This window comes from Acinonyx jubatus, chromosome C2, assembly GCF_027475565.1.
Source record: "Acinonyx jubatus isolate Ajub_Pintada_27869175 chromosome C2, VMU_Ajub_asm_v1.0, whole genome shotgun sequence".
Lineage (NCBI taxonomy): Eukaryota > Metazoa > Chordata > Mammalia > Carnivora > Felidae > Acinonyx > Acinonyx jubatus.
In genome coordinates, this window is record NC_069384.1 from 148,091,357 (window position 1) to 148,109,765 (window position 18,409).

The 18,409-nt window shown below is 39.2% G+C and overlaps 1 protein-coding gene and 1 pseudogene across 2 annotated transcripts in view; both read right to left on the bottom strand.

Moving 5' to 3' along the window:
• Positions 1-1,776: 1,776 nt before the first annotated feature.
• On the bottom strand, positions 1,777-2,493 carry LOC106966708 (60S ribosomal protein L27a-like; annotated as a pseudogene).
• A 147-nt stretch (positions 2,494-2,640) lies between these two features.
• Positions 2,641-18,409, bottom strand: part of ZNF619 (zinc finger protein 619) — a 190,278-nt gene continuing 174,509 nt past the window's right edge. The window contains exon 7 of one of the 2 annotated variants that reach the window (XM_053221623.1): positions 2,641-2,737. The gene's annotated coding sequence lies outside the window, so the exon portion shown is untranslated. Of the gene's footprint in view, positions 2,744-18,409 lie in introns of both variants that reach the window. The other variant, XM_053221622.1, reaches the window with a different exon arrangement.

Consider the following 18,409-nt stretch of genomic DNA (forward strand, 5'->3'; position numbering starts at 1 on the left):
CAGGCAAGCATTGATCGTCAAAGAAGCTTGGACTTTTTTTTTTTTTTTTTTTTTTTTTTTAGAGGGAGAGTATGAGCAGGGGAGAAGGTCAGAGGGAAAGACAGGAGAGACAGTCTTAAGCAGGTTCCACACTCAGCACAGAGCCCAACATACGGCTTCATCCTATGACCCTGAAATCATGACCTGAGCCCAAATCAAGAGTTGGGATACTCAATCAACTGAGCCACGAAGTACCCCAAGAAGCTTGGACTCCTTAAAAGCTACTCAAAACCGTTAAAGGTAACACACATTTCAACCAATTTTTGTAAGTCAGAGGGAAAATCTCTCTGAAGATAGGAGATGGAAACAGAGATGGAAAATAGGAAAGAAAAAAAAAATCAGAGAATCATACATACCAGAAGTTCCAACATCTGAATGATAGAACTTACAGAAAGAGAACACAGAAAACAGGAAAAAATTTTCAATGAGATAAGGAAATCCTCAAAATTGAAAAATATATCACCAAAAAGTGAAAGGACCACCAATGACCTAGAATGACAAGTGAAAAGACTCAGTAAAAGTGTATCTGTAAAATTTCAGAACCTCAAGAACAAAGCAAAGACTCCAAAGCTTCCAGAAAAAATTTAGTTAGGTACATACAAAAGCCACATTGAAATCACATAGACACGATTGGTCTATGGTCTATGCCTTCAAACATCTAACAAATAATTATTCTCAGCCTGGAATTCTATGCCCACAAACTGTCAATCACGTGTGAGTTTAAAATATATTTTAATGCATTCAGGAAACCTAAAACTTTTTATCTCCTGCCTTTTCTTAGAAAGCTACTGCTGACGTGTTCCAGAAAAAATAAGGAAGAAAATGAAGAGAAAGGAAAACATGGGGCCCAAGAAAGAAAGAACCCAAAGGAGGAATGACAGCTACATAGTAGGCTTAAAGAGTGACCATTTCAGGAGAAGCAAACTCGTAGAATAGTGTTTGGGGCTTTTTAAAATACACTTTTAACTACCTAAAAAATCATGTTAATACACTGATTCATCTGATGAAGCATTTGAGAAAAAAATTTAAGGATCAGGACACAGGTAATCGGTTGAAAAAGGAAACAATTATTAACACCAAGAAGAAATAAATAAAAAGGAAATATCATTATAGTGTCTTCCTGTACCCTGTCATAAACAGTATTTGCAGAAAGCTAATGATGAAGAATGCAAACTGACTATTGAATAAACCCAAAGTTTACAAACATATAAATAAATAGGTGTAGTTGGTGTTACAAGCTGAATGGTATCCAAAATTCATATATCAAAGCCCTAATCCCCAGTACTTCAGAATGTGACTATATTTGGAGATAGAATTTTAAATCCAATATGATATGTCTTTATTAAAAAAAAAAAAAGGAAATTAAGACACAGATGGGTACAAAGGGAAGACCATTTGAAGACACCAGAAGAAAATGGGCATCTACAAACCCAGAAGAGAGGCATCAGGAGGAACCAACTTTACCGATGCCATGATCTTGGACTACCAGCCTCCAGAACTGTGAGGAAATAAATTTCTGTTGTTCAAGCCTCCCAGTCTGTGGTGCTTCGTTATGGTGGCCCTAGCAGATTAAGACAGATGGGAAACATGTAAGTCAAATCTTCCTAAATTATAATAGAAAGTCATTGTGCAAAAATATCCAAAACTGATAAATCAAGAAGCTTAAAACGTGAATATAAACATATTTTTTAAAGTACTTGTTAGCTTTTAATGGACCTCCTTCCATGTGGCTTCAAACTACCAAGACATAAACCCCCACACACCCTTAATCTTCTCAGCTCTTCTACTGAAGAATTTGGCCTTCGCGATGACAGGCTATTTGGGGAGCTCTTCCTTTCCCAAAATTTGGCAGTAGCCAGATCACAGCACCTCAACGACGGGAGAAACTCCAGTCTCGGTTCTGGTACCATTTGCCCATGTCTGCTCACTGACCAGGGTCCACAGTTTATTGAGGTTGACAGTTGGGCAGAAGCTCTGCTTCCTCTTGAGGAGGTGATGCCTCGTTCCAACTTTTCCAAAGTAACCTGGGTGATATTTGCCGAAGTTGATCCTGTGGTGATGCATGCCACCAGCATTTCCCCAGCCCCCTGGGTGCTTCCAGTGCTTGCCCACCCAGCCATGGCTCACATGGTCCTGAAGTGTCTGGGTCTTCCTCAGGCTGGATGGCATGTTGGAATTTTTTTTTTTTTTTTTATTTTTGTGTTTGAGAAAGAGCGCAAATGAGGGAGGGGCAGAGAGAGACAGTGACACAGAATCCGAAGCAGGCCCTGAACTGTTAGCACAGAGCGCAGGGGGGGCTCGAACCCAGGAACGGCGAGATCATGACCTGAGCCTGCCTGAGCCCCCCAGGAGGTTAGGCTTCCGACTTCGGCTCAGATTCTGTCTCTCTGCGCAACCCCCTTCTCGTGCTCGGTCTCTCTCTGTCTCTAAAACATAAATAAATAATCTTAAAAAAAAAAAAATTAAAAGCTAAAGGAGGTTAAAGAGTTGCCTGGGGGGGCCGGGGGAGGGGGGGTGGGGAGGGGGGCGCCTGAATGGCCCAGTCGGTTGAGCGCTGACTTGGGCTCAGGTCATGATCTCACAGCTCGTGGTTGGTTCAAGCCCTGCATCAGGCTCTGTGCTGACAGCTCGGAGCCTGGAGCCTGCTTCAAATTCTGTGTCTCCCTCTCTCTCTGCCCCTCCCCTGCTCATGCTCTGTCTGTCTCTCAAAAATAAATAAATGTTAAAAAAAATAATTAAAAAAAAGTTGCCTCAGAAGATTGAGGCAGGGTCCCACACTCCACCTTGAATCCTTAAAGACAGATGTATTTCAGAATTCAGATATTTTCCTATCTTTAAAAGATAATATCCACATACTATATCATAAGCACACAATTATGTGCACATAATTAGGGACAGCATCCCATAATTAACACAATAATTTTGCAAAAGGATTTTAAGTTTAGGTCAGGTTTTGCCACCAGAATGAGCTTTGGTGCTAGGGTACCCCCCAAAACTCAATTTTCAAAGCTTTTTTTGATTAAAAAACATGCAAACCAGTGATTGTAATCTTGTGTTTGATATTTTTAACCATGTTTAGCGCTTTGATAAAAATCAAAATCATTTTTGAAAAGGCTACTCTGGCAGAAGTGTGGAAGGAGATTTGGGGGAGTGGAATTATACCAGGGGCAAGAGGAGAGTCAGAGACTCATGAGAGAGCCCACGTGATAACGAAGCCCGGATGTAAGGATGGCAAGTGAGGCAACAACGATGGGTAAAAAAGGAGAAAGAATGACGGATTTCAGAGATCTTGTGAACAAATCAAATGGGATGGGTAAGAGAGAAGGAATAATAATGGACAAAACTCCAACTCTTAACTTGGGAAGTTGTGTCGAGGTGCCAGCACTGAACGGAGAAGGCAGAAGGATAGGACATTTGGAGGACAAGGAGACAAATGTCCAAGATAGGACATTTGGAGGACAAGGTGAGGTGGGGCCTCTGAGACTTTCATTAGGAGATATTTTGGAGGCATCGGAAGGCATCTAGGCTACTATATATTTGACATACCCCACGACAGAATTCCTAACGGGGCGGGGGTGGCGGGGGGGAGGCCAGGAAGGGAAAAGTAGGGACAGGATTTAAGAACACAGCCCTCCTTCCTGCTTTGCTTTCTTTTCTCAATGAAGTCTTGATATGGTGAAGAAAACGACAAGCCCTGAAGTCAGTCCACCCAGTTCCCATGCCCCAAACCCCTGGAGGCAGCTCGCAGGGCCATAGACACTCCGAGGGTTCTCTCATACAAAAAGGAAATCGCTCCTCAGAAAAGCCAATTCCAGGTTCAGTTAATGGCTGAAGTGATCATCGACAACTCCATTTGATAAGGGAAGCTGAAAATAATTCATCTTCTCCTATCTCCCCCAAATCAAAATTAGGGAAACAGAGACTTACTTATCAAAAAGTGCCAGTTTTAAATTGTTTTTGAGGATGAGCTATTTCAAAACCAAAACTCATATGCTATTTAGGACATATCAGAGAATAAGAAAAGAAGGCAAACATCTCCATTCTTTTAAAGACACTGACATAGAGCCAATACCAGATCTTATCCATGATAATTGTTATAAAACCACTCCAGGGGCACCTGCGTGGCTCAGACAGTTAAGCATTCAATTCTCGATTTCAACTCAGGTTGTGATCTTGCAGTTTGTGAGTTCGAGCCCTGCATCAGGCTTGGTGCAGACAGCATGGAGCCTGCTTGGGATTCTCTCTCTCTCTCTCTCTCTCTCTCTCTCTCTCTCTTTCTATCCCTCTTTCTGCCCCTCCCTTGCTCATGCTCGTTCTCTTCAAATAAATAAATAAATAAATAAATAAATAAATAAAACTTAACATTTTTAAAAAAACACTCCAATATTTGTAAATATACATGAAATGTCTAAATATAGTAGCAATAGAATCTAAAGGTATTTTAAAATTAGTTCAGTGGCATTTATTCCAGGAAGGTAGGCACAGTTAAAAATTAGGAAATCTTAGTAATATATTTCTTCAATATATTTGATCCACAGTGAATGAAAGGGAGAGATCATGTGATGATCACGAGAGATTTCCAAAAAGCATAAGACCCCAATTTTTTTAGAAATTCAATAAAATTAATAACTAACAGCTGGTATTCTGCTTGATGGCAAAACATAAATATTCCCATTAAAGTTGCAAACAGTATACAGTCGACCTTTCAAACATCACAGGGGTTAGGAGTGCTCACACTCTATGCCTTGAAAATTCACATGTAACTTTAACCCCTCCAAAACTTAACAACTAATAGCTTACTGTTGACCAGAAGCCTTACCTATAACAAACAGTTGATTAACACATATTTTAAATATGTATCACATACTATATTCTTAAGGTAATCTAGAGAAAAGAAAATATGATTAAGAAAATCTTAGGGGCACCTGGGTGGCTCTCAGTTAAGCATCTGACTTTGGCTCAGGTCATGATCTCACAGTTCATGGGTTCCAGCCCTGCGTTGGGCTCTGTGCTGACAGCTCAGAGCCTGGAGCCTACTAAGGATTCTGTGTCTCTCTCTCTCTGCCCCTCCCCCGCTTATTCTCTCTCTCTCTCTCTCTCTCTCTCTCTCTCTCTCTCTCTCTCAAAAATAAATAAACATTTTTATTTTTCTTAAAAGAAAATCTCAGGATGCCTGGGTGGCTCAGTCAGTTAAGCATCCGACTTCAGCCCAGGTCATGATCTCGCAGTCTGTAGTTCAAGCCCTACGTCGGGCTCTGTGCTGACAGCTCAGAGCCTGGAGCCTGCTTCAGATTCTGTGTCTCCCTCTCTCTCTGCCCCTCCCCTGCTCTCACTGTGTCTATCTCTCAAAATAAATAAACGCTTTTTAAAAAAAAGAAAAGAAAAGAAAATCTTAAGAGAAAATACGTTTTTGGGACTGCGCTGTATTTTTCAAAATAAATCTGTTTGTAAGTGGACATGTGTCATTCAAACTTCTGCTGTTCCAGAGTCAACCGTAAACATATTAACAATAAAATAACTTAGAAAACTAAAAAGTAAAGTAAGTACATTGATATTCTAAATGACAGGGCAAGTTTCCCATATTTGCAGATATTGTCAAGACATTCCTCAAAAACCCAAATAAAATCAACTGGAAAACTATCAGAAATAACCAGCAAATTCAATAAAGTGATCAGTTACAAAATAAATGCAGAATACCAGTAGGTTTCTTATACACCAAGAATAAAAATCTAACGCACTCAAAAAAATTAGTGCAGGGGCGCCTGGGTGGCTCAGTCGGTTAAGTGGCCGACTTCGGCTCAGGTCATGATCTCGCGGTCCGTGAGTTTGAGCCCCGCATCGGGCTCTGTGCTGATAGCTCAGAGCCTGGAGCCTGCTTCTGTTTCTGTGTCTCCCTCTCTCTCTGCCCCTCCCCCATTTGCGCTCTGTCTCTCTCTGCCTTTCAAAACTTAATAAATGTTAAAGAAAAAATTTTTAAAAAATTAGTGCAAAAACAGAGCTCACTCTCTCTTTGAGAAGGTCAACTTTTAATAAGACCTACCTATAGCTGTTGAAATTTCAGAAAATGACTTCCATAAACTCACCATACTCTAGTACTGCCTGGAAAGTCCTCATGTTTCCCCACTGATATTCACAACCCACTTTGAAGACCAATTCTCTAACAGGGAAGGCTAGAACCAGTGGATAAAGTGTAACAAAATAATTAAAACTCTCTAAACACACAAACAGATCCCACTCACATTAATAAAAGATTCATCTGAGTAAATCCAACAAACATGTACCTTACCTGTAAGATTAAAACCATAAAATTATACTAAAGGATCAAAAAGAACACAGGAACTTATGGAGAGGAATGCCATGTTCTTGTATAAAAAGATTAAAAATGTAACGAAGTCACTTCTTCCTAAATCTATAAATTAAGCCACTGTCAATCAAAATTTCTGGATAAATTTTCAAGTTTGAAATGTATAAGAATAGTCAAAATATTCAAAAAAGAAGAATATTAAGGGGAATTCATTTTATCATATTAAATGTGCTATAAATCTATAGCACATCTATAGTTATTAAATATTGAAAAATGAATACCCTGACCAATGGAACAATATAGAGGGCATTTGTTTAAAGGGTGGACTTTCAAATCAATGAGGAAAATAAATGCATGAACTGCTTTTCTCACATAAAAACAAAATATTTTTCCTAAGTCCACTTCCTCATAAATCACTTTCAGATGAAGCCACAACTCAGAGTCTGCACTGGTCAGAACCCAGTGTAATCTGCATTGCTTTATTTAATTCTCAAATACAAACCTATGAGATAGATGTTATTCTGTTTTACAAATAAAGAAAATGAAAGTTGAGAAAGTTGAGAAACATGCCCAAGTTTAAGGCATAGATCTGAGAATAAAAACCAGGTCAGAGAGGCTCCAAGGCTAATTCCCTCAGCCCCTTTAGTGAATCATTCCTTTCCTAGTCTCTCATTGGGCTCAAGGTAGAAGCCAAGTATACCCTTTCTGAAGGTGTATTCCAGTGAGTCACATCTGTAATCATGGAATGTCATGGACAAAGGCAGATCTTTGTTTAAACAATGCCCTGAGATTCACAAGATAACTGCAGATAAAAATATCCAAAAGTATACAGGCTCGGCTACCTAAAAAAACCCTACAACCGTCCACTTACATCAATAGACAAATCATCTAAACAGAAAATCAACAAGGAAACAGTGGCCTTGAATGACACACTGGACCAGATGGACCTAACAGATAAATTCAGAGCATTCCATCCTAAAACAGCAGAATACACATTAGTTTCAAGTGCACATGGAATATTCTCCAGAATATGTCACATGTTAGGCCACAAAACATGCCTCAACAAATACAAGAAGATTGAAGTTATACATGCACCTTTTCTGACCATAACGCTATGAAACTAGAAGTCAACCACAAGAAAAATTTTACAAAGACCACAAATACATGGAGGTTAAATAATATGCCACTAAACAATGAATGGGTCAACCAGGAAATCAAAGAAGAAATTTAAAAATACATGGAAACAAATGAAAATGAAAACACAATCGTCCTTTGTGATATAGCAAAAAAAAAAACCAAACAAAAACAACAACAACAACAACAACAACAACAAACTTTGAGAACAAAAGCAGTCCTGAGAGAAAGTGTATAGTAATACAGGCCTACCTCAAGAAGCAAGAAAAATCTCAAATAAACAATCTAACCTTATACCTAAGAGCTACAAAAAGAAAAGCAAAAATAGCCTAAAGCCAGCAGAAAGAAAGAAATAATAAAGATTAGAGCAGAAATAAATGTTATAGAAACTAAAAACAAAACAAAACAAAATCAAAAAACAAACAAAAAAATCTAATAGAACAGATTGATGAAACCAGGAGCTGGTTCTTTGAAAAAATTAATAAACTTGATAAACTTCTAGCCAGATTTATCATAAGGAAAAGATAATTTATAAAGTTCTAGCCAGACTTATCAAAAAGAGAGAGAGAGAAAGGACCTAACAAAATCACAAAGGAGAGAAGAGAAATAACAACTAACACCACAGAAATATAATTATAAGAGAATGTTATGAAAAACTGTACGTCATCAAATTGGACAACCTGGAAGAAATGGATAAATTCCTAGAAACATTTAATTACCAAAACCAAAACAGGAAGAAATAGAAAACTTGAACAGACCCATAGCCAGCAAAAACAATGAGGCAGTTATCAAAAACTCCCAACAAAAGTCTGGGACCAGATGGCTTCACAGGGGAATTCTACCAAACATTTAAAGAAGAGTGAATAGCTATTTTTTATCAAAAAAATTATTATTTACAAAAAAATAGGGTGCCTGGGTGGCTCAGTCAGTCGAGTGTCTGACTTCAGCTCAGGTCATGATCTCACAGTTCATGAGTTCAAATCCCATGAGTTCAAGTCCCAGCTCAGAGCTTGGAGCCTGCTTCAGATTCTGTGTCTCCCTCTCTCTCTGCCCTCTCCCACTTGCACTCTGTCTCTCTCTCTCTCAAAAATAAATAAACATTTAAAAATAAATAAATAAAAAAGAAAAATGAATAAAAAGAAAAAAAAACTTCCAAATTCATTCTATGAGACCAGCCTCACCCTGATACCAAAACCAGATAAAGACACCATTTAAAAAGAGAACTACAGGCCAATATCTCTGATGTGAAAACCTCAACAAAATACTAGCAAACCGAATCCAACAATACATTAAAATAATCATTCACCACAATCAAGTGGAATTTATTCCTGGGTTGCAAGTGTGGTTCAATATTCACAAATCAATCAATGTGATCTATCACAATAATAAAAGAAAGGCTAAGAACCATACGACCATTTCAATAGATGCAGAAAAAGCACTTGACAAAATACACACCCATTCATAATAAAAACCCTCAAAGTAGGTTGAGAGGGAACATACCTCAACATAACAAAGGCTATATATGAAAAACCCACAGCTAATATCCTAAAAGGGGGGAAAACTGAGAGTTTTTCCTTCACAGGGACAAGACAAGCACGTCCATTCTCACAATTGCTATTTAACATAGTACTGGAAGTCCTAGCCACAACATCAAAAAACAAAAAACTAAAAGGCATCCAAAATGGGAAGGAAGAAGTAAAACTTTCACTATTTATGGGTGACATGATACTACATATAGAAAATCCAAAAAACTGCTAGAAGTGATAAACAAATTCAGTAAAGTCCCAGAATACAAAATCAAGGCACAGAAATTTATTGCATTCCTATACACCAATAATGAAGCAACAGGGAGAGAAATTAAGGAAGAAATCCCATTTACAATTGCACCAAAAACCATAAGATACCCAGGAATAAACCTAACCAACGAGATGAAAGACCTGTACTCTGAAAACGATAAAACACTAAAGAAAGAAATTGAAAATGACACAAATAAATGGAAAGACATTCCATGATCATGGATTGGAAGGGCAAATATTGTTGATATGTGATTACTACCCAAAGCAATCTACACATTTAATGCAATCCCTGTCAAAATACCAACAGTATTTTTCACAGAGCTAAAACAAACTCCTAAAATTTGTAGGGAACCACAAAAGACCTCAGATAGCCAAAACAATCTTAAAAAAGAAAAGCAGGCAAAGGAAACAATCAACAGAACTAAAAGGCAACCAATGGAATGGGAAAAGATATCTGCAGATGACATATCAAACAAAGGGTTAGTATTCAAAATCTATAAAGAACTCACCAAACTCCACACCCAAAAACCAAATACTCCAGTGAAGAAATGGGCAGAAGACATGAATAGACACTTCTCTAAAGAAGACATCCAGATGGCCAACAGGCACATGAAAAGATGCTCAATGTCACTCCTCATCAGGGAAATACAAATCAAAACCACACTGAGATACCACCTCATGCCAGTCAGAGTGGCTAAAATGAACAAATCAGGAGACTATAGATGCTGGAGGGGTTGTGGAGAAACGGGAACCCTCTTGCACTGTTGGTGGGAAGGCAAACTGGTGCAGCCACTCTGGAAAACAGTGTGGAGTTTCCTCCAAAAATTAAAAATAGATCTACCCTATGACCCAGCAATAGCACTGCTAGGAATTTACCCAAGGGATACAGAAGTGCTGATGCATGGGGGCACTTGTACCCCAATGTTTATAGCAGCACTTTCAACAATAGCCAAATTATGGAAAGAGCCCAAATGTCCATCAGGTGGTAAATGGATAAAGAAGATGTGGTCTGTATATAAAAATGGAATACTACCTGGCAATGAGAAAGAATGAAATCTGGCCATTTGTAGCAATGTGGATGGAACTGGAGAGTGTTACGCTAAGTGAAATAAGTCACACAGAGAAAGACAGATACCATATGTTTTCACTCTTATGTGGATCCTGAGAAACTTAACAGAAGACCATGAGGGAGGGAGAGGGGAAAAAAAGTTACAGAGAGGGAAGGAGGCAAACCATAAGAGACTCTTAAAAACTGAGAATAAACTGAGGGTTGATAGGGGGTGGGAGGGAGGGGAAAGTGGGTGATGAGCATTGAGGAGGGCACCTGTTAGGATGAGCACTGGGTGTTGTAGGGAAACCAATTTGACAATAAATTTCATATCAAAAAAAAGAAAAAAAGCAAGCCTGCAGGCATCACATTTCCGGGCTCCAAGTTATATAACAAACTGTAATAATCAAAACAGTATGGTACTGGCACAGAAATAGACACATAGATCAATAGAACAGAATACAGAGCCAAGAAATGAATCCACAATTATATGGTTGATTAATCATCAACAGAGCAGGAAAGAATATCCAACGGGAAAAAGACTGTCTCTTCAACAAATGGTATTGAGAAAAATGGACAGCAACATGCAAAAGAAAGAAATTGGGTCACTTTCTTACACCATACACAAAAATAAATTCAAAATGGATTAAAGACCTAAATGTGAGACCTGAAGCCATAAAACTCCTACAAGAGAACTCAGAGGGCAATTTCTTTGACATTGGCTGTATCAGCTCCTTTCTAAATATGTATTCTGTGGCAAGGGAAACAAAAACAAAAATTAACTATTGGGACTACATCAAAATAAAAAAGTTTCTGCACAGTGAAGTAAATAATCAACAAAACTAAAAGGCAACCTAGAGAATGGGAGCAGATGTTTGCAAATGACATATCCGATAAAAGGCTAATATCCAAAATATGTAAAGAACTTCTACAACTCAACACCCCCAAAACAAATAATCCAATTTAAAAATGGGCAGAAGACACGAATAGACATTTTTCCAAAGAATGGACACATGAAAAAAATGCTCAACATCACTTATCATCAGGGAAATGCAAACCCAAACTATAATGAGGTATCACCTCACACCTCTCAGAATGGCTAAAATCAAGAACATAAGAAACAACAGGTGTTAGCAAGGATGTGGAGAAAGAGGAACCCTTGTGCACTGTTGGTGGGAATGCAAACTGGTGCAGCCACTCTGGAAAACAGTATGGAAGTTTCTCAAAAAGTTAAAAATAGAGCTACCATACAATCCAGAAGTCACACTAGTAGTTACTTACCCAAAGAAATCAAAAATACTAATTCAAAGGGAGACATGTACTCCAATGTTTATAGTAGCATTATTTTCAAGAGTCAAATTATGGAAGCTGCCCAAGTGTCCATCAATGGATGAACATATAAAGATGTCGTATATACAATGGAATATTACTTGGCCACAAAAAGGAATGGAATCTCACCATTGGCAATGACATGGATGGAACTGGAGAGTATTACGCTAAACAATATAAGTCAGTCAGAGAAAGGTAAAGACCATACAATTTCACTCATGTGAGGAATTTAAGAAACAAAACAAAGAAGCAAAGGGAGAAAAAAGTGAGAGCAAGAAACAGACTCTTACCTATAGAGAACAAACTGATTGTCACCAAAGAGGAGGGCCTGGAGGGATGAATGAAATAGGGGTTGGCGACTAAGGAGTGCACTTGTGATGAGTGCTGGACATTGTATGCAAGGGTTGAATCACCACATTGCACACTTGAAACCAATATAACGCTGTATATTAATTAGCTAGAACTTAAATAAAAACCTTTTTAAAAAAACCCTACAACTAATAAAAAAATTCCCATGATATCATACAGTTTATTAAAAGCACCAGTTTTAAAATTCTCTAACCATACATTCTGTACCAGAGAATGTTAGGTAAGTTATTCAACTGAGAGTCATTCAAACTGCCCTCTCTGCCTACCCTCTCACCCAATAGCATCATTAAACAAAGGACAAGCCCAGAGTTCTGGACTCCACCCAATAGCCCCAGTAGATTAATCACCTCCCATGAAATCTTTAATGATTATACCACTAGGCCTTTCTATATAACTCACCGCTGACAGTGCACTTGTCACACTAGGTACTAAGGGTCTTTCTCATTGTCTGCTAATGGGGTCTCTGAAAACAGAAACTCAAGGTGTGTGGCCCTTGGTGGGTATTTAATGTTTGTTCAATGAATCGGTGAGTGGATGATGAATGAATGCTGATAGACAAATGATTAAGGCGTTACTTTTCAGACTAGACCAAAACAGGAACCAAAGCCCAGAGAGCACACTTGTGGGCTAACTATGGTGTGGCCACTTGCCTAAGGCACTTTTCCATTTATAGAGAAGACTGGGGAGCTTTCCTGTCACATACATCTATTATCATAACATTGTTCCAGATGTATTTTTACATGTCTGTTTTTCACATGTCAACCTTCGGCTCCTTCTCAGAAGGGATTAAGGCTCTGTGCACATTTGTGTCACTGACAGCTGGATTGAAGTCTAGAGCAAAGTAGGAGCTCACCATTTGCTGCTCCATGCATGAATTGATGATTGACTTTTGTTCTCTTAGTCTACCAGAAATCCAAACACGAAAGCCAAGTTGACAGTCTTCTGCAAGAGCAATGATCAGGGAGGGACCCATGCATTTTCTGCAGTTGACTTGGCCTGAGGTTCCCTCCCATCTCCCCTTTGGGAGGTCTAGAGCCACGAAATAGTGGCTTCTGAGCATTGAGGGAGAATCTTGGTTAGACTGACAAGTGGGACAGCCATGGTGGAGCTGGCCCAGGTAGGATACTCTGAATGTACTTCATGTCCCATTGGCCATTCATGGTTGCAGCCAACAAAGAACATAATGTTGTGCTGAGAGGAAAAATAAATTGAAGAGAAACAAGACTTAAGTTTGCAGCTTAGCTGAAAGCCAAGAATACTTTGTTCTTGAACAGGAAGCTGGAGGAATGGGCATGACCCCAGCCTTCCAAAGCTGCAGATGCCATATCAGAGTGACCATCTACAGAGTTCCCCATTCCAAGCTCTGCTGTCGGTCAGAAGAAGCCAGAGAGTGCAACCAGAAGATGGGAGAGAATTGTTCTTGAGCCTTTCAGAGAAATTTAACATTATAATTATAGTGTTACTAATATTTAATCTTGAGGTTTAAAATTGTCCTAGGCCATTATTAGTCCTTTGAGAAACACAGACCTTCCTCTGCTAATAATAACCTAAGACATTTGTGGAATTAATTTGTAGTTGTGTTCTGTTCATATTTTATCTGCATAAAATTCCCCAAGAAATTCATTAACCAGGATTTTTTTTTGTTATAGCAAAAGAGTTCTTATATTAAAAACAAAAAAGTCAGATAAAAGCTACTCCCTAGACCTTTCTCAATACCTAGGAAGCAGGTAACAGCTTAGGATAGTCTCAAAAGACCCCTGCTTATAAATCCCTTATATCAAATACAAAGCCCTTAGAGTAGATCTAAAGCTCCCAACTACCCCAACGTTCTCTCACTTTGTCTACTACTACTATTGGAATTAAAAGGAATCTATGCCCAAATCAATGTAAACATGACTTGAGACATAAAACTCTATTCTTTGTGTATATAGACACGTACACCACACACACGCACACGCACACACACACACATACACAATTTTCCTATCATCTTAGTAATGTTATCAGTTATTTCTAAAGAGTTCTTTTCCTTTAACTCTAGTGACACAAGTAAAAGTCTATCTGTCTGATATTAATATAGCTAAAATTCCAGCTTCTTTGTGGTTTCTGTTTGCATGCTATACCTTTTCTCATCCTTTTCTTTTCAGTCTGTTTGCATCTTTGAATCTAAAATGTGTCTCCTGTAGACAGAACATAGTTGGATTTTGTTTCTTTTTCCAATCCAGAAATCTCTGACTTTCGATTGGATTTTTAATCCATATATATTTAATGTTATTACTGATATAGTTGGATTTACAACTGCCATCTATTTGCTTTCCATACATCTTCAGTCTTTTTTGTTCCTCTATTTCTTTTACTTTCCTTTTTGTCTGTTTTTTGATTATTGACGTATAATTGACATACAGTGTTACATTAGTTTCAGGCATATAACATACTGACTTGACAATTCTGTACATTACTCCGTACTCACCATGATAAGTGTAGTCATCGTCCGTCACCACACAGAGCTATTACAATATTATTGACTATGTTCTCTATGCTGTACTTTTCATCCCCATGATTGATTTATTTTATAACTGGAAGCTTGTACCTCTTAATCCCCTTCATCTAATTTTGCACATCCCCCCATCCATCTCCTCTCTGGCAACCACCAGTTTGTTCTCTGTACTTAAGACTCTGGTTTTTGGTGTGTTTTCTAGATTCTACATACACATAGAATGATGTGGTATTTGTCTTTCTCTGTCGGACTTATTTCACTTAGCCCAATACCCTCTAGATCTGCCCGTGTTGTCACAAATGTCAAGATCTCATTCTTATGGCTGAGCAATCAACACATTCCATTGTATCTATATACCACTTCCTTATCCATTAACCAGTGGACATTTGGGTTGCTTTCATATAGTGGCTATTGTAAATAATGCTGCAATAAACATTGGGGTGCAGGTATCTTTTCAAATTTGTGGCTCTGTTTCCTTTGGGTACATACCCAGTAGTGGAGTTACTGGAAAGCTTTTCTCTTCTAATATCAACTAATACTGGATTCTTTAACCTTTTTTCTTTTCCTTTTAATTTTTTTAACATTTATTTATTATTGAGAAAAGGAGAGAGACAGAGCATGAGCATGGAAGGGGCAGAGAGAGAGAGGGACACAGAGAATCCAAAGCAGGCTCCAGGCTCTGAGCTGTCAGCACACAGTCCGACACGGGGCTCAAACCCATGAACTGTGAGATCATGACCTGAGCCGAAGTTGGTCCCTCAACCAACTGAGCCACCCAGGAACCCCCCTTTAACCTTTTTTTCTAGGCATTTTCCAATTCACTTATCAGCTTGCATTTCCCCTAAATCAATGACAAGTTCTCTTTAAACCTGTAACTACAAAACCTGACCCTGAAAAATATTTCAAATCATTCACTATAGCCACCAATATAAAGGGAGAGGCAAGATCACCAAATATTTAATCAGGATTTCCCTTCAATGCTTTGGAAACATGCAAAACATTTATTCAACAGTCCATAAACACCGTGGGTCCTCTCCCACATGTATGCTCCAGAGCATGAGGCATCACCATAAATGAAATCCTGCTCTTCATTTCTTGCCCGATAGAATATTCTTTTCCTTTTCTGCTAGTACTTGTATTCATTCACTGCACCCCAATTCTGGGTCTATCTTTGCTCCTTGAGGTATAAAAAATGAGTAAGATTCAGTGCTTGCTCTTTGAAAGTCAAAAAGGAGATAGAGACACACAAATAAAAAGCTGCACTATGAAAAGAACAATAAATACCATTATTAAGTATTTACCACATGCTGGCTGGCCATTGAACTGTAAACAGACTTTCTGCAGCCTTTTGCCACAGTCCTATGATGTAGACCCTGTGATGATCCCCATCTTATAGATGAGGAGACCAAAGCTTGGAGAGACCAGGTTCTATAACTAGGTGGTAGAAAGATCATGTTACAGCAAGGAGGGAAGGGTCAGCTCAGCCTGGGAAATGCAGGAAAGACTTCAAGAGCGTTAAGTTTTGGTTGAGCCTAAAAGATTGAGGAGACTTCAGGCTCATGTACATTTGCCTTGCTGGGAATTTAAAACAGACAAGGTTGTAGGTCGAATTTCTAAAAGGGCTTTTAGAGTCAATAAATGGAACTTCTTTTTGGTGTTTTCCCATTAGCTCTAACAAAGCCACAACATCACTAAAAAACTCAATGATCTGAAATAAGGTATACATGGAAGATCATCTTCTAACGTCTGTCCACCCCACTTGATCTTCTCCTCTTCCTAAAATGTTACAATTAGAGATTCATTCTTTTGGGTAAGGTATCTTGTCTGCTCTCTGGAGGTTTCCTATTAAATGCTCAGATGAGACACGTGCTAGTTACTACCCATTAACACTCTAGCATGAATCCATGTATCCACTCAACGATAGCCCTGGAGTTTGACCACCAGTCACTACCTCGGTGACCCTGGGCAATGTCCTGAACCATAAATTGGGGATGATAATCATAGCAGCTACCCGATAGGATTGTTGCCAGGATAAAAGATAATTCATGCAAAGTACTTAGTATAATGCCTAGTATTTTGTAAGCGCTTAGTAAATGTCAGTAATCTTATAATTAACGAGACCGGAAGAAAAGGGAGATTAGAGGGGAAGTTTCTGGATAAGGGAAGGCCAATGAGGGCAGATCATGGGGAGACTGTTTCTCTGGAGCTGAGGGTCAGACACACAGACATGGGAGACAAGAAGGCAGAAGCTGGGTAAGTGGAGACAGCAGGTTACCATCCCTGGTGTGGTATTAGTTAAGTCTCCCGTGGTTACATGTTAATAACCCTAACCCTAACCCTAACCGTAACCCTAACTGTATCAGTCTCAGTCATCACTGTATCCCCAGCACCCAGTGCCTACTAGGTGTTCCATAGAGTTTGTTCAATGACTTAAGGAATGAATGAGGGACTGCCTTTTGTATTTCAAAATATACACCATATCCATAGAACACATTCCAAAATGTTCGTTGGGGGTCATATTGGCTTCACAAGATGGCAGATGACTTTTTGCCTTTGTACATCTTTGTTTTTGTTTTTGTTTGTTTGTTTGTTTTCAAATTTTCTGCACTGGTCTTTAGTTTTATCATTTGGAGGGGAAAAGTTTTCTGGATGACTAAGGTTAGTCTGTTCTCATGTTGCCCTCATAAAAGAGGGAATTTTCTGAAACAGAGCTTCTCAATTCTAATGTACTTACAAATTGCCTGGGAATCTGGTTAAAACGCAGATGCAGATTCAGCAGGTCGGGGGCAGCACCTGAGTGTCTGGGTTTCCAACAAGCTCCCAGGAGTGCTGACAGTGCTGGCCTGGGCACCACATTGTGAGAAGCCAGGTTACAGTCTAATGTAACAGAAACCCAGGCCAAACACACGTACGAAGAAAACAAAAAGCAGGAGGAGAAGATGTGCCAATGGACAGAGGACACCTCATCCGGAAGCCAACATGACTTCAGGACGTTTCTCTCTTAGATTATGGGTTCTTGAGGATTCTGTTTTGTTTGCTTGGTCTATTTGGAGGCTGCGCCGTTCAAAAGAAGAGATTCGAGTCTGTGAAAGCCCTGGGGATGCTCGTATTTTCTGAGCCAAAAGAAGGGCTCATTTTTTTACTCTGTCTTCCATTAAACACTGCCACTGCGGCTGTCAGTCGCATTCGCTTTAGATTAATGTCTCCTAAATTAATTTTGTGTTCAATAAACCTCCATAAATGTTTGTTCAGCAGACCAAATTGGACCCTTCGATTTAACTAAGGGTGCAAGTACAGCCACACAGCTTCCGTCCCCATTCACACACTGTTGGCCCTGCCTTCATTAGTCACTGTCAATGCTGGTGCTCTGCTAAGCTCCTCCATATAATCAAATGTTGCTCCCATTGAAATATAATCCTCCCAGAACATAGAGGGGCATTTTCTAAATTGGCTGGAGAGGATTACAAAGCACTGGAGAAGAAAATAAGTACAAGTGGAAGCAATCCTTAATTTAAGATTCTTTGACAGCAGCAAATCTTCGCTTTCTTTTTTTAACCCTCATTTTCTCAGAGAATTTTTAAAACACTCCCCTGCTGCCCACCTTGTCCCATTCGGTTCCCATAGTCTAGACCACCAGCCCTGCTAAATCTTGATACTACAGACTTTGGAGTTGGTCCAGACGCCTCGTTTTACAGATTGGGAACCTGAAGCCCAGGGAGGCTGGACAACTTGCCCAAAGCCCTCCAAGGCTGCCCCAGACACCAGGGCTCTGCCGTGACCTCAAGCTGTGTTGCTTCATTGTTTTGAGAGCTTGGGAGCGAGCGGACAAACCAGGTTGGTTGTTACTTTCCTATCAGGGTTAAGTCCTGGCAAACGGCTTCAAAAGTCAAGTG